Below are 17,239 nucleotides of genomic sequence, written 5' to 3' on the forward strand. Positions count from 1 at the left end.
GATTTTGAGGTTATGCTTTGTCAGATATGTTGCTGGCACCCATAAGCTTCGTAGTATTCAGCTATGGAGATCCCGATGAGAAAAGCCATCAGCAGACATTCACTCCAATATTCTGTAACAGAATTTTGGGCTAGTTTGAAAATTATTATTTTTTAAAGATTTTTTATTAGTTTTTACAATTGAATATTCAACACATTCATCATATAAAATAAAAAAATCCAAAAATCCAAATCCCCACCTCCACCCCGTGACTTCCCTCAACTTCCCCTTCTGGTTCTTTAAATATTTGCTACTTCTCCTTAATTTGTTTTTCCTTAATTTTGTAATCTTTTAGCTAAACACTCTTATATTCTTATCATTTTATACCATGTTTTCTTTCAAATTACATCTTACACTTGATTAATTTCCAAATTATTATTTCTTAACCTTTACATTTGCTTTCTTAGTTGTATGTCTTTACTCAAACCCTGCTAGTGAGTCCATTTCTTTACAATGTTTCTGTAAATACAGCATGAACAGTTCCCAATCTTTTTAAAAGTCTCTAATGTCATTGTCTCTGAGTCATCCCGTAAGGTTCGCCATTTCTGTGTATTCCATAAGTTTAAACTTGTCATTCTTCTTTCATTGGCATCTTGGCATCTTTCCATTTTTGGGCTAGTAGAATTCTAGCTGGGCTAGTTTGAAAATTATAATGTTAACTGATGACCAGTCTCATCACCTGTACCATTAAAGGAGCATAATTTTTAATGGGAGTTGAATTGAGCCAGGAAATATAATCAGGAAGAAATAATGATGCCTTGGAGGTTGAAGAAGAATTTTCAACTTTTCGATGATGTGTCACTTCCTAGAGGAAGGGCGACTTGAGATGTATAAATAAGGTCCGCCGTCCCGCAGAACTTCATCCAATCCACTTGGGTTCATCGTTACCAGTTGCTCCTGCTAACTAAGGTAGGAAATATTCCATTGATGTTCAACTTTGGGTGGACTTCTCATTGGTTATTTACTGATTGCATGGAAGGCTATTACCCTCGTGCCCTCCTTGCAGGCTCTGACTGCCATGGGGAACCTTTATGATAAGACTAGATGGAGCTTTGGTCTGATCCAGCATGACTCTTCCTGTGTTCTAATGAAGGAGGATGAGGTTAGGGAGGTGAGAGATTAAACCTTGCAAACCTCCCTCTCTATGGTTGAAGAGCCATAGCTCACTGGAAAAGCACCGGCTTTGCATGCAGAAGGACCCAGGTTCAATCCCCAACATCTCCAGCAAGTACTGGGGATTGCCCTTTGCCAGAAACCCCAGAAAGCCACTACCAGCCAGTATCGTAGACAGTACTGAGCTAGATGGATCAATGGTCTGACTCAAAATGAGATAACTTCATATGTTCCTAGGAGACCAAACTGTGGGGGGGGGAGGGGTGTGTGGATTCCATCCTCTTCCTTCTCCTCCAAACCCACTTGATCCCAATCTCCCCATTTGGTCCCGGAGACTTTTCCCAGCCACAACCCATCTTCCCCACCACACCCCTCACCAGTCCTATTTTGAATCCTCCTTGAGTGTTTTTACCTGGCTGGAATGTGTCCTTGAACTCTGATCATGCCCCTTGCTTGCTTGGATGGAGGACAAAGAAGGGTTGTTGGACTGCGTGAGCAGAAATTAACCTGCTGTACAAAGCTAAAATTCACATGTGTTGCTCCATCCACTTTTCCCTTTTGCCTACTGCCATGTGGCCCCCATAAGGTTTCCCAGAAGGGAATGTGGCCCTTGAAATAATAAAAAAAAAAAGTTCACCATCCCTGAACCAGAAGGATACCCATTTTGAACCAGCAAGTGTCTCTTTTTTGTTTCTTATGGTAACCATACCTAACTGAGGTGTTTTGATTTATCTTCCAGCTTTTCATTCGCTCAACAAAGATGAGCTGTTGTGGCTGTTGTGGTGGCTGCTGCGGTGGCAGCGGAAGTGGGGCAACCATCATTTATTGCCCAATGCCCATGGCACCGCAGCCATGCTATGCACCCCAGTGTATCCCTGTCCAAAGCTACTATCCTTCCATGCAATCTTGTTGCCAGTCTCTGCAATCCGCCTGTGCCCCTGCGAAGGCCTGCTGCCAGTCTCTGCAATCCGCCTGTGCCCCTGTGAAGGCCTGCTGCCAGTCTCTGCAATCTGCCTGTGCACCCGTGAAATCCAAGGGTGGCGCCATTCCCCTTCAGCAGAGCTCAGGTTCGGCCAAGATTTGTTAATGGAACATCTGTGGAAATAAAACCCAGCCTCCAAGTTGCTCGATTATCAGATGGATTTGGAGTATCATCATCTGAAGACTTCCTGGTCTATCTTCTGCCTGCAACTGGCAAAGGCTGTCAGCTCTCTCATCCTCTTTTGCTAAATATCTCTTCTTTTCTTTGCTGGAATTAGTACAATATTTATCACAGCTGTTATTAAGAAACAGGAGCTTCGCTGCTGAATAGTCTTCTTGATATTTTCCGTTGATAGGTGAGCTAAATTGCTTTCATATTCCTCTCCTCTATATCTTCCTTCTTGGATGAGGTACCTAGAGTACAATAAAGCTTACATGTAATTTGCACAAGTTCCTGTTTGTTTTGGTGTTTTGTTGCAAATTACTTTGCTTGAAATGGTCTCACTTTCCTTCCAGATGAATTTCTGCTACTTGGGGGAATGGGTCAGGGTGGGCACAATTCTGGAGATAAAAGGCCCCTACAAACTAGTGTTTTATTACAGTGCATTCTACAACATGCTCTTGACATAACAGCATACACACAGTCTCTAATCTTGTGGATACAGTGGTACCTCAGGTTAAGTACTTAATTCATTTCGGAGGTCCGTACTTAACCTGAAACTGTTCTTAACCTGAACCACCACTTTAGCTAATGGGGCCTCCTGCTGCTGCTGCACCGCCAGAGCACGATTTCTGTTCTCATCCTGAAGCAAAGTTCTGAACCCGAGGTAAAATTTCTGGGTTTGCAGAGTCTGTAACTTGAAGCATCTGTAACCTGAAGCGTATGTAACCCGAGGTACCACTGTATTCTAAATGCATTGTGATTTACCAATGATATTTATTTTTAAAAAATAACAATGGATGCTGAGAGACCCAGCAACAGCTAGAAGACCTTGAATTGGGCCTGGAACTGAACTTACAGCAGAGCATCAATCATGGATTTCTTCAGCTTTAGTTTCTTCTGTGATGCTTCCCCAATGCTGTACCACATTATTGCTGCCTGGAAGGTCTACAGTGCAACAAAAGCAGGTCGGAAATAAACCAGAGTATTTGTGGCATAAAAAGTCTCAACAGCCAGTGTGGTATAGTGGTTAGAGTGTCAGATTAGGACCTGAGAAAGACCAGGGTTCAAATCCCCACTTGTCTATGAAGCACACTGGGCATGATATTGGGCCAGTCATTACTTCTCAACCTGATCTACCTCACATGGTTATGGTGGGTTAAACTACAGAGCCTAGGGCTTGCCGATCAGAAGGTTGGTGGTTCGAATCCCTGCGATGGGGTGAGCTCCCGTTGCTCGGTCCCTGCTCCTGCCAACCTAGCAGTTCGAAAGCATGCCAAAAAGTGCAAGTAGATAAATAGGTACCGCTCCGGTGGGAAGGTAAACGGCATTTCTGTGTGCTGCTCTGGTTCGCCAGAAGCGGCTTAGTCATGCTGGCCACATGTCCCAGAAGCTGTACACTGGCTCCCTTGGCCAATAAAGCGAGATGAGTGCTGCAACCCCAGAGTCGGCCATGACTGGACCTAATGGTCAGGGGCCCTGGAAGGGGAGAACTATGCACATTACTTTGAGCAATTTGAAGGGGGGGGGGAAACATAGGTTGTAAATGCAATACAGTGGTACCTCAGGTTAAGTACTTAATTCGTTCTGGAGGTCTGTTCTTAACCTGAAGCTCCACTTTTGCTAATGGGGCCTCCTGCTGCCGCCACGCCGCCGGAGCGCGATTTCTGTTCTCATCCTGAAGCAAAGTTCTTAACCCAAAGTACTATTTCTGGGTTAGCAGAGTCTGTAACCTGAAGTGTATGTGACCTGAAGTGTATGTAACCCAAGGTACCACTGTAAATATGTAAAATAAATAAATGGATTCAGCTTGACATTTGGGTCTAGGAAAAAATAAGGATTCTATCTGAGTAGTGCTTCTATTACAGCTTGCACTTTCTGTGGGAGAAGAGCTAGAATTTCTAGTTGTCCAAATGATGCTCCTGTCCCTCAGGACAGCTGTCTAATGGGCTCTTAATTTCCTCAAGCAATTACAACAATCAAAGGGGTGATCTAATTGGCTGAGGATGTTCCTTGAACCCATTGGTCACAAATAAAATTAAAAATGAATTCTCCACCAAGAATCAGGGAAAGGCCTACAGGAAGGGTGGGGATGCTCTAATCTTTCCCATGTTGCTAGACTGAAACTCCCATCATTCCTGATCACTGGGGCTAGGTTGGGAGAGCTGAGAGGGGAGAAAGAAAGGTGTGACTGGGCCTGGAGGCTGCCTCCTCTCAGCACATGTTTGGCCACCCTAAGGCTTGCTTGGAAGGGTAGAGAGTTTAGGATGGTGTGGCCACCTGGGAAGGGCCATAGCTCAGTGGTAGAGCACTGGCTTTGCATTCAGGAAGTCCCAGATTCAATCCCTGACATCTCCATGTGGGACTGGGAACGGCCCACTGCCTAAAACCCTGGAGAACTACTGACAGTGTGGACAATACTAGATGCATCAATGACCTGACTCAGAATAAGGAAGCTTCCTACATTCCTGAGTCGCCTGGGATTGGAGGATGTTGGAATCTAGCAACATCTTAAGGGCTGCAAGTTCCCCATCCAAGACCAAAAAAGGCCGATTGAAACATTTGTGAAAGTGTCTACCTTTAGTAGGGATGGGAAAATCTGTTAATTGCACTTCTCTCACTCCCCCCCCCCCACATTTTTGCAATCTTAATTTCAGCCGTAACTTGCTGCTTTTATGTTAAAAACGTCTCGTGGAAATTCACCAGCATATTAATGAAAATTTCTCATAATAAGCACATTCTGTCTGCAGTTTGGACTGGTCCACTCACCCTCTCTGGTGGCCGCCATTGCGTGGTGGTATCCTCCTGCACGCTGGGATCCGATGTGGGAAGTCCCAGGGCCTGTTTCCCAGACAGCAAAGGAAGCCTCTGGGCTCAGCTTGCTACCTGGGTAGATTGGTCCTACCTGCTCACCTAATCAGCGAATCACGAGCGGGCATGGGTCACTGGGGGCTGGCTTGGCCCACCCCTCCCGTATATAACATAGGCCTCTGCTTTGCTCTGCAGCCACTTTTCATTGGATCTCCCCCTCCCACATGTTATATATTGCTGCTGCATGTTGTTCTCCTTGACCTTGTTATGGCATAGCCGGCCAGCGTATTCAGGGCCAGGTTGGCATTTTCCCAGTTGGCAAATTGGCTCCATCCCTCTGGTTTCCTCCATCCTCATAGCAATTGTCACAACTTTAGCAGTTTAGGCATTGGATAGGCATCGTCTTGGTCAGAGGGTAGGTTGTAGCCTCTGCCTGGCCCATCCGAAATAGGGTATCTAGGGTAGATGCTTCTATCCAGATGCCCATGTGGGGGGCGAGGTGCCACAGCACTCCCCAGGTGCAACATAGTAAAGGAGTTACCTCTGGATGTAGGTCACAGACTCCCTCATTTCTGGTTGACCCCAAAATGCAAGTTCTTTGGGCAGGTGGGCTGGAAGGGGTAGGGCCTACCCAATGCCCATGGCCAAACCTCTTACATCTGTTATCAAAGTTGTGGCCTGATTTCTCCCAAATATTGGATGTCATGTGTCTTATTCTTGGGGGAGGGGGACTGAAGAGTAGAGAGGGTGCCTTGCCACACAAACGTCATTTTTTCCTGTATTTTGACAGATGTGCATATTTTAAAAAGCCATTTCCTCTAATGCAGTGCTTTTTGTATCTTATTTTCACCGATACATTCATTTAAATGCATGCTTTCCCTCGATATATGCATTTTTTGTAAATACTGGTTTTTTGGGGGGAGAAGTGCACCACAAAATTCAGATACATGTGCATTTCGAAGGGTGGGTGTGTTTCGGTTCTAATATTGTTTTGGAAGGTGTGGATTTGATAGCTTCGCCTTTAAATGCAAACTGGGTTGGATTTTTCTCCCATCCCTAACCACTGGGCAAAGGAGGTATAACCAGTGTGAATGCAGACAGCAGAGAGCCAGTGTGGTGTAGTGGTTAAGAGCGGTGGACTCGTAATCTGGGGAACCGGGTTCGCGTCTCCGCTCCTCCACATGCAGCTTCGGGGTGACCTTGGGCTAGTCACACTTCTTTGAAGTCTCTCAGCCCCACTCACCTCACAGAGTGTTTGTTGTGGGGGAGGAAGGGAAAGGAGAATGTTAGCCGCTTTGAGACTCCTTCGGGTAGTGATAAAGCAGGATATCAAATCCAAACTACTCCTCCTCCTCCTCCTCTTCTTCTTCTTCATTTACCAAATGGTGTCTTGCCCCACTATTGAGATATACTCGCTTCATCCATTCTTCTGCATTCTTCTGATCAGTGTTGCTGGAAATCCTATCCCTACACAATATCCAAATTAGATTTGTATAATTAGTTGGACACAGGACAACAAATGAAAAGTGTTTAGAAATTCTGGAGCTGTCGTTTGTTAAGGGTGCTGAGAGTTGTCAGGAGATCTGCCCATCCTTCTCAACAGAGCTGAATTCCCAGAGTTGTTTAACCATAGATCCCTCCTCACAGGGATCTCTGAAAGGGATTCAAATTTGTGGATCCGTGGGAGTTAATAATCTTTATAAAAGTTTATTGGGTGGCATTGGTGACAAAGGGGCGGGGCATTGTGAACCATAAAATGTCCAGATATGACCCACGAGCTGCAGAGTTATCCACACCCCATGTTGCTACTAGGGCTACCAGGAGTTGCAGTCAAACAACCATTAGAGGACCACAGGCTTCCCATCCCTGTCTCAGATGTACACCAGGGATGGGCAATATATGGTCCTCCCAAATGCTTCTAGGCTCTAGTTCCCATTATCCTTGACCATTGGACCTGGAGGTTGAATCCTGACAAGTCAGAACTACTGTTTTGGGGGGACAGAAGGTGGGCAGGTGTGGAGGACTCCCTGGTCCTGAATGGGGTAACTGTTCCCCTGAAGGACCAGGTGCACAGCCTGGGAGTCTTTCTGGACTCACAGCTGTCCATGGAGGTGCAGGTCAATTCTGTGTCCAGGGCAGCTGTCTACCAGCTCCATCTGGTACGCAAGCCAAGACCCTACCTGCCCGCAGACTGTCTTGCCAGAGTGGTACATGCTCTAGTTATCTCCCGCTTGGACTACTGCAATGCACTCTCTGTGGGGCTACCTTTGAAGGTGACCCGGAAACTACAACTAATCCAGAATGTGGCAGTTAGACTGGTGATTGGGAGTGGCCGCTGAGACCACATAACACCAGTCTTGAAAGACCTACATGGGCTCCCAGTACGTTTCCAAGCACAATTCAAAGTGTTGGTGCTGACCTTTAAAGCCCTAAATGGCCTCAGTCCACTATACCTGAAGGAGCGTCTCCACCCCCATCATTCTGCCCAGACACTGAGGGTCCAGCACCAAGGGCCTTCTGGCGGTTCCCTCACTACGAGAAGTGCGGTTGCAGGGAACCAGGCAGAAGGCTTTCTTGGTAGTGGCGCCCGCCCTGTGGAACACCCTCCCACCAGATGTCAAAGGAAAAAACAACTACCAGACTTTTAGAAGACATCTGAAGGCAGCCCTGTTTAGGGAAGCTTTTAATATCTGAAGGACTATTGTATTTTAATATTTCGTTGGAAGCTGCCCAGAGTGGCTACTACTACTGGAGGCTGATTGGAGTATGACAACATGTGGAGGACTGCAGATTCCCCCATCTTTCACAGAGGTGGGATTCCTAGAGTTCCCTGGGAAGAGGGATTGAGTGTTCAACCACTCTGAGAGGGTAATCGGAGCTGGAGTCAGTGTAATACAATACTGAGCGAGGCAGTCCAATGAGCTGATTCAGTAGAAGGTGGCTTCCTTCAGTGATGCCTAATTAGCTGGATTTGCACAGCGCATTGGCCATACCAGTTAAACACACACACACACACGCACACACACACACACACAGAGCATTTCACCACAAACCAAACCACATCAGCTAAATCAGCTCATTATTCATTCAGCTATCATTTCAATGATAGCATTATTAACATTCACATCCATATTTTTACTATAATTATTGGTATTATTTCTGGCATTCCTGTTGATCTAATTGTTGTAATTTATTAGATTTATGTTCTGCCCTTCTTCCCAAAGGAGCCACTTGTGGTATTTCAGTGGCTGAAAAATCCAGAAGTCAACTTCAGACTTGATGACAAATGAGAAATTTAAAATTTGTGAATCACATGGTTTTTGTTATTTTTCGTTTTAACAGAAGATGTTAAATCCTGGAGTTTTGAATTGAAGTCTTTGAACTTATGGTGTTGGGGTGCTGCAGTGCTTGAAATGGTAGTTTATTCAGCTTTTGGTATGGACGGATTCTGGGGAATACATGTCATGGTGTTTATAATGCATGGGTGCCGGAGGATAAGGTTGAAGAGGGTTATTCTGCCATGCTTGAGAAGGTCCAGAATGCTCCAAGTCATAGTGGGCAGGCCGTGGTTTGCTGCAGCAGCAGCAGCAGCAGCCACCACTATGATGGTGTCTGGGCTGCTTTGGCACACACGCTGCATGTCTACGAGTTTCATGCCATGTTCTTTCATCATGCTTCCTCATACCACTTCCACAACAGCCCATCTTTCCTGTAGCTGCGGTGATGCTGAAAAGGGATTAAAAGCATTTGAGAAAGGAGCAGTTATGGCACTCAGTATCTCCCACATGACTCTTTCCTGTCTCTGCAGAAGTTGTCATAAATTTCAAAACTGGCAAACAGAGGCTGGCTGGCCACTTTTGAGGGACCTTCCAACTCATGAGTAATGTAGATGCCTATCTGAATGTGGTGCTTGAGCTTGTACATAAAGGCTTTGAAAATCACATCATAAGAAGATCTCTGATTGAAGTGTGGGAAAGATATAAAAGTTTGTTGGAACAAAAAACACCATATTGGTTATCACCGTTGGAGGCGATGAGTGTGAAGAAAATTATGAAGGGGGGATGGGTGACATATGAGAAGTTAATAACTAAAAGAGGTAAATGGAAAATGAGACCATTTGAAGAGGTTAAGGAATATGTGAATGATTGGCTGCATTTTTTTCAAATTAATGAAATGTTTAAAAAAGGGGTTTTGCTGACAAAGAATCAAAATTTCAAATAGAAATATTGAACAATGATTTTAAAGTTTTGGCAAAAATGTATAAGATATTACTAGAATGGTGTACAAAGGATGAAGAGGTAAAATCAGTTATGATTGATTGGGCCAAAGACTTAGGATATAATATACAAATGGAGGATTGGGAAAAATTATGGGAAGAAGGATTAAGATTCACTGCTTGTACAACTATGAAAGAAAATGTGATGAAAATGATGTATAGATGGAATGTAACACCGGTGAAATTAGCAAAGATGTATAAGACAAGTAATAAATGCTGGAAATGTAAAGAAAAAGAAGGTACATTTTATCATATGTGGTGGGAATGTAAGAAGGTGAAAAGCTTTTGGGAAATGGTATATAATGAATTGAAGAAAATGTTGAAATATACATTTGTTAAGAAACCAGAAGCATTTTTACTAGGCATTACAGGTAATGAGATAAATAAGAAAGAAAAGAAGTTATTTTTATACGCAGTGACAACTGCAAGAATACTGATGGCCCAGAAATGGAAACAGGAGGAGCTACCTTCAATAGAAGAATGGAGAATGAAAATGATGGACTATGCAGAACTTGACAGAATGACGGGAAGGATCCAAAATCGACGAGATCAGAGATTTACAGAAGATTGGGAAAAATTTATTGAATATTTGCAAAAACTAAGTGATAACCAGATAATGTTTGTAAGCTTTAATGAAGCTCTGTGAAGGAAAATGTTAGAACAAATATTTTTAAAAAATGGGATTGAATATACAATAATAATATAAATAATAAGGTAGAAATGTGGAATAAGTAAAACTATGAAGGATTTGCAGACAAATTGAGGGAAGTCAAAAAAGAGAAAGAAGATGTGACTAAGATGTATGGAGTGTATAATTTTGTTTTGTATTTGAATATATATATATATATATATATATATATATATATATATACACCGTATTTTTCGCTCTATAACACGCACCTGACCATAACACGCTCATCATTTGTAGAGGAGGAAAACAAGGGAAAAAACATTCTGAATGAAACAGTGGATGTATCATTTTTGTGCTTCATGCTGTGGCCACAGACATGTGATCTGATGGTGAATTTGGGCTGACCCAATGCAAAAATCCTGAGAATCCCTGTGGATCCATGCTTTGTAACCACGTTTTTGCACCATTGCAGCCCCAGGCAACAGTGGGTGCGTGGTTTTTTGGGGGCAGGCTGTAGCCATGGACATGCTATGTGCTCTGATGGTGAATTTGGGCTGACCCAATGCAAAGATCCTGAGGATCCATGTGGATCCATGTTTTGTAACCACGTTTTTGCACCATTGCATCCCCAGGCAACAGTGGGTGCGTGATTTTTGGGGGGCAGGCTGTAACCATGGACATGCTATGTGATCTGATGGTGAATTTGGGATGACTGAATGCAAAGATCCTGAGGATCCATGTAGATCCATGCTTTTTAACCACGTTTTTGCACCATTGCAGCCCCAGGCAACAGTGGGTGCGTGGTTTTTGGGGGGCAGGCTGTAGCCATGGACATGCTATGTGATCTGATGGTGAATTTGGGATGACTGAATGCAAAGATCCTGAGGATCCATGTAGATCCATGCTTTTTAACCATGTTTTTGCACCATTGCAGCCCCAGGCAACAGTGGGTGCGTGATTTTGGGGGGGGGCAGGCTGTAGCCATGGACATGCTATGTGATCTGATGGTGAATTTGGGCTGACCCAATGCAAAGATCCTGAGGATCCATGTGGATCCATGCTTTTTAACCACATTTTAAGTGGTGAGGGAAGGAAAAACACAGAAGGGACAAGGAGCAGGAGAGGGGTGTGCAGAGAAGCAAGTGGCTAAGAATGCAGGAGAGGGGTAGGGAGGAAAGGAAGGCAAAAGTTTTCCCTCACCTACCCACCCAAGCCAGCCAGCTCCCGCTCTCTCTCTCTCTCTCTCTCTCCCTCCTGCATGTTTTCAGCTTTGTTTTCAGGGCTTTCCCTGCTCTTTGTTCCGTTTGAGCAAACACAGCAAGGAAACAGAGGTGGGTGGGCAGTAAGACCCTGAGGCAGAATGCCGGAAAGCAGCCGCTTCCTCTTTTCATGTTTCCCTTCTAGGAGACGCGCGATTTGAATTTTGCCTGCTTTGTTTTACTTCCCCTTGCACTATTTGGCTCCAGGGACCACACATTCGCTCAATAACACGCACAGACATTTCTCCTTCCTTTTTAGGAGAAAAAATCTGCGTGTTATAGAAGGTTTCAGGTGGGTTTACCACCCACATCCTCACACATCTCCACTGGAGGTCAGTCTTGTCCACCTAAAGGCTTGAGATGTGGAAGGCTAATTGCAGCTTCCTCCTCCTCTGCCCTGTCTTGCTACTTCAGAGGTGAGGAATGGAGGTGCCTCACCTCCTCAGCCACCTACTAATGACCATATCCGATATAGCCAATATAGTGCCCTTCAGAAGTTGTTACAGACTATCAGCTCCCATCAGCCCCAGCCAGCATGGCCAAAGGTCAAGAATGGTGTGAGCCATAGTCCAATGACATCTGGAGTGCACCACAGTAGGTACTCCTGAGCTAGATGCAGGTAGTATGAATAGGAAGGCCTATAGTCTTCCAGCCACACGAGCCATCTTACAGAACTGCTCAGGAGTTTAAAAGCCACTCATTCTTTTACAGAAATGCCATTTTGAAACAACAACAGCCATTGTTTCCTGATATAGTTAACACACCAAAACAATTTCAGACATGAACCTAGTGTTCCCAGTTGACTTTGAGCATTTAGCATGGTGGTCTCTCAGAACCAAGCCAAACCCCTTGACTTTTCATGGGGCTTTCTGCCTGGATATAAGCAAAGACACAAATTTGCATTCATGGCTGACGGATGGAATTCAGTGCTTCCCTTTTTTTCCCAACAGAAGGTGCTATTTCATTATAACACAGTCAGTGCTATTTTTCTAGAAAGAGAGGTACCAGAGCTCACCATGAAAGTCTCCCTTGTTCTCTTATATTGGCAATGGTAACCACCTAAGAGGTGCTAGAACTGAGTTCTGGCAAGTTTTGCCTTTTAAAAAGCCCTGGAACGCACATAGGGGGAATCTATATCCTTCCAGATGTTGCTGAACTTCCATTTCCCAACTCTCATCATCACTTATCAGGCAGGGATGGGGAACCAGTGGCCCTCCATATATTATTGGATTACAGTTCCTGTCATTCTTCACCACTGGTCATGCTGGCTAGGGCTGATGAGATAGTGTCCAACTACATCTGGAATGACAAAGGTTCCTTGCCCTAGTGAATGGTCAGAGATGTCTGATGAGAGTTGGAGCCCAGCTGCATCCGCAAGGTACATCAGATTCCCTGTCTCTGCATCAAAAGAAGACTCCTACCAGAAACAGAGAATATTTGGATCCAATCCAATGTACATTGGGTTGGATGCAAACACATGCAAGCGCGCGTGCGCGCGCACACACACACACACACACACACACACACACATGGTTGCCACCCTTGCTTGCCAGCACCATCTACCCCTCCCTTTACACCTCACCCAAACCCCATTTCCTCACAGCTTCACCAAGCCTCTCACCCCCCAACAGCAACTTTGAGCCTCCCCCACCCCGTATCTTCAAATATAACAAAATCCATTCATGCTCACCCTTTATGGCAGCTGTGCAGCAGAAGGCCAAAGTGCTCTGAGTGAATTATTTGGACCATAGGACAGACATCATTTTATACGGTGCCATATCCCTCCCCCAGGACGTGAGGCATAGCCCCAAATTGGGAAAGACATCATGCGCCTTAACCCGAACCACAACAGTCTTTTTGTGCCTTCATCCAACATCTGATCTTGGGCTCATTATTTTAAATGGAATGACAATTTAGACCTTATTATGAACAAAGAGATTGTTTGTGCTACCTAGCACTGAGAATATTCATACTTTGTGCTACAGAATGCTAATGGTTTTGTTCGTTTGTTTGGGTGTCTGTGAAACTTGCGAGAAGATATGGAATAGAATATCCTGGAAGAAGGCATGGCTTGTTGGGACACTGCCAGGGAGACAGGGGCACTTGGCAGGCCCCCAGCTGGCTCCAGCCACCGGCCAGCAGCTGGGCGATCTCCAGTACAGCATCAATCAGCTACACGAGCCTCAGAAATGTTCAGAAGCTGTGCACACTCTTATCAGCAGAGTGAATAAATTATCACAATGGAAGTGGCAGACAGAGACATGTGTAAGCATTATTTACAGGCATTTATTCAGCATAGTTCAGGAACAAAGGAAAAACACGTCTGCTTCCATTTGTGTCCAGCAAAACTGCAGTAACAGAAAAGCTATATACAAACAGAAGTTCCCAGCAGACTGTGCTGGAAGTAAACAGGCATGTGACACACAACAGTCATGCCTGTTCCTTTTAAGGTGGAACGGAACTATATCCTAACATGTCTGTAGTACTTAACACTCCATCCTGCAGCATCTACAGTTGGAGGCAGAATGCCTCTGAATACCAGTTGCTGGAAATCACAATTTGGGAGAGTTGCTATTGACCTGCTATTGCGTGGACAGGCGGAGTCCCCAGATCCCATGCGGTCCCCCCCCCCCCGTCATGTGGAATAACGACTCAAGACAACGTGCTATGGGATTAAATTGGCCACAACTTTATTAAATTTCAAATGTGGGTAGACCTTGGCTCAGGCATTGGGCGTTCTCCCTCCCCAGTCCCCAGCCGGGGACCTAGGGAGCATCAGGGTTATCCAGTGTGTGTGTGTGGGGGGGAATGGGCCGGCTCTGGAGAACATATGTTCAGTGTTGGAGGCAGAATGCCTCTGAATACCAGTTGCTGGAAATCACAATTTGGGAGAGTTGCTATTGACCTGCTATTGTTCCTGCTTGTGGGCTTCCCATCTGAGCAACTGGCTTGCTGCTGTGAGAAAAAGGTAGTGAACTGGACAGTCCTATAGCCTAATTCAACAGGGATGCGAAGATCACTTCTTGGGATTCAGAAATGGGAAGAGCTGCTGTTGCGCTCACATTCTGCTTGCAGTCTTCCCACCACTGGAGGAACAGAATCCTAGCCTAGATAGGCCACCATTGGTCTGATCCAGCAGAACCCTGCTTGTGTTCCTATGTTGAAAGCCCTACGTCTCGACCTTAGACCGGCGAAGTCCCGTCTGAGTCTCCTCCCCTTCCACACCAGTTTAAGACTCTCGCCTTGCTCCACCTCTTCCTAAGTTCCTTTCTCCTCTGGGCCCTCCTGCCCGCTAGGGTCTCATCCTTCCTGGACTCCTCTGACGCTGACCCTGACGATTCTTGCCCCTCCTTCCGGCGGGCTTTAGGACCTGGTTCCCTATCCGGGCTACCTTCTGTGCCGCTCGCCTGTACCTTTGAACTTGGCGCGTGCGCCCAGCCTGCAACTTTCCTCTTGACCGTTAACTCGCTCTCCGATGGAGGCGTGGTCAACCCTGACTCATCTTCTCTCGCTGGTGGTGCATATGTGGGCTCTGACACCTGGAACTCCTCCCCCCCACTGCGCTCTGGTGGGGAAGCTGGTCCTGATTTCCAACTGCTGCTCTGGGAGTCCCCGCTGGCCCCTTGCTTCTGGGATGTCCCCCTTGGGTCGCCCCTTGCCCTGCCCATCGGCGCCCCCTTCTGTGAATCTTCCGATTCGCTGGAGAGGCTCATGGAATCTATCGGGCTGCTGTCATCTTCTCCTACGCTGCCCTCGGATTGCTCCCCCTCGCTCTCCATCTCCTCTCCTCCCTGCGCTCCCGCTGAGTCCCTGACACCACCTTTCACCAGGAAACAGGAGGAGGACAACGACCGGGAGCAGGGCCGTCTTTAGCAGATGCAGATGCTTGGGAGGCCTCTGCAGGGATCACTCTCCTCCTGCGGAGGCTTGGGAAGGAAGCTGCATGCCCACCAGCCATATAGTTGGCAGGGCGGGGCGCAGCTGGCGGGTGTGCAGGGAAAGGGGAGGCTGCCGGTAAAGCCTTGCAGCTCCCCCACTCACTAGGGTGCCCGAGAGGACAGTGCCCTGGTGCAATGAACCACTAAGCCCTATGGGAAAGACGGCTCTGGAATTGGGGGCAATCTCATCACATGTGGAGGTATGTGCCTGCAGAGGTGCAGCCTCCTCAGCTTTTTGGTGAGCTTCCTGGGCATATCAGCACCAATTTTCATGGTGTTGGGTACCAACTATAGGTAAGTTTCAATACTACCTCTCTCTGCCCCCCACTCTACCCACCCCTCCCAACCTTATACAGTATACAACATCATTGTCTCACATAGAATGTAAGTGATCTGTAGAAAAAACTCTGCAACCTGAAAATAGAGACAATGTGTGTATGTTTGTAAGCCAAGAAAACCTTTAATGAAAACTATTTGGAAAAAAGAAAATACATTATTTGATGAAGAAGAAAATCGTTCATGAGCACAAATCACAAAAGGTCCCTGCTTCAATTCCTGGCATCTCCAGGTCAGGCAGGAAAGACCTCTGTCTAAAATCCTGGAGAGTCATTTCAATTTAGTGTTGGCAAGACTGAATCAGAAGGACCAGTGGTCTGACTTGGAATAAGGCAACTTCCTGTGTTTGTTTTTAATAAGAATGAAGTCATTGTCCTGTTCACAAGCCCAGCAAGCATTATATTGGAATTCAGGAATTTATCACATCATTCTACTAGCAACTCACTTCTTGATCATGTTTGGATAAGACCACATGTCTTCTAAAAATTTATAGAAAAGCACCTGAACTTTTTAAGTAATTACGCACACATGCCAAACACACACACACACACACACACACACACACCTGTTCTGTTTTCTAATATTACATAATGAGATAAATGGTGTGAGAAAAGGAACACGACAGAACAGTCGGTTTACCACAAAGGCACAAGCCAGGAATGGTTGGATTCTAAACATGGTCACCACATCATCACCCAGTCACGAGAGGTGGTTCTGAAACCAATGTGCCTCAAATTTGATCACCTCCAGTGCTAAACAAACATGGTTGCTACCAGTATCACCGTGGAATAAAACACACATAAAAAGGCAATGTAGGTTAGTTCAGTTGTAAAACTGTTTTTTTTATGGTGCTCAGGTTGTCATTATGTAGGAATGGAAGCAGATTGAAAAAGTGTGAGTCAATGTGTTGAATGTTGTATCAAGGGAACACCAAATTACCAGGGCTGACATGAGGAATGAAAGGCCCATATACAGCAGAGTCTCTCATTACTGAGGAGCTCCTGAGCCCTATAAAAAGGCCATGGGTCCCTCATACGTTCGCCCCTGCATCGCCTCACAGAGCCTTGACTATCCACAGGGTAAGTCAGACCACACCAAGAAAGCTTTAGTCCAAGGATGGGGAGTCTTTTTGGACCCCAACTTCCCTTAGCCCCAGTCAGCATGCCCAGTGGTCAGGGATGATGGCATTTGGATGTTCCATAAATTCCCCACCCCTGTCCTAGAAGCATGTCCCAATCAATCAGGGAACACGTTTAATGCACTTGCAGAGTTGGGGAACCCATGGCTCTCCAGAAAGTTTCTGGCATGCTAACAAAGCTGAGTTTCCTATGGGAACAACTGAAGTAAACACCATGGCCAATGGTGAGGGATAGCAGTGGCTGTCTGGAGAAATGAGGAAAGATGTTGAGAATCTCTGCAGTTTGCAGATTCTGGGTTTCCTGGACATGTGGCAGGATGTAAGACAGAGAAGGGAAGCTTGTGGCTTTTCAAGATATTGTCTGGAGGGTCCTTATACAGGAGCTCCATAACAAGACCGAGCATCTATGTAGGATCTTCTCTCCCAAATTCTCCAAGTCCTGACTCTAAATTTCATCTCATAACATGCAAACATGTCTTCCAGTGAGGTTTAAACTGCTTGGAGAGGATCACAACAGAGTGGTTATAATCCAATGGTTGTGCAGAAATCCAAGTGGA

At 45.7% G+C, this 17,239-nt stretch overlaps 2 long non-coding RNA genes across 2 annotated transcripts; one reads left to right on the forward strand and one right to left on the reverse strand.

The window, feature by feature from the left end:
* The first annotated feature begins 269 nt into the window (after positions 1–269).
* Positions 270–2,583, forward strand: LOC307205861. Its single transcript, XR_013834131.1, has 2 exons — positions 270–948; positions 1,892–2,583. It is a non-coding gene; the product is annotated as an uncharacterized lncRNA (long non-coding RNA).
* A 5,822-nt stretch (positions 2,584–8,405) lies between these two features.
* LOC307204624 lies at positions 8,406–13,433 on the reverse strand. Its single transcript, XR_013833760.1, has 2 exons — positions 12,961–13,433; positions 8,406–8,830 (listed from the first exon to the last, which is right to left on the reverse strand). It is a non-coding gene; the product is annotated as an uncharacterized lncRNA (long non-coding RNA).
* Between the last annotated feature and the right edge of the window lie 3,806 nt (positions 13,434–17,239).

Source organism: Podarcis cretensis, assembly GCF_951804945.1.
Source record: "Podarcis cretensis genome assembly, chromosome: 16".
NCBI classification, from domain to species: Eukaryota; Metazoa; Chordata; class Lepidosauria; order Squamata; family Lacertidae; genus Podarcis; species Podarcis cretensis.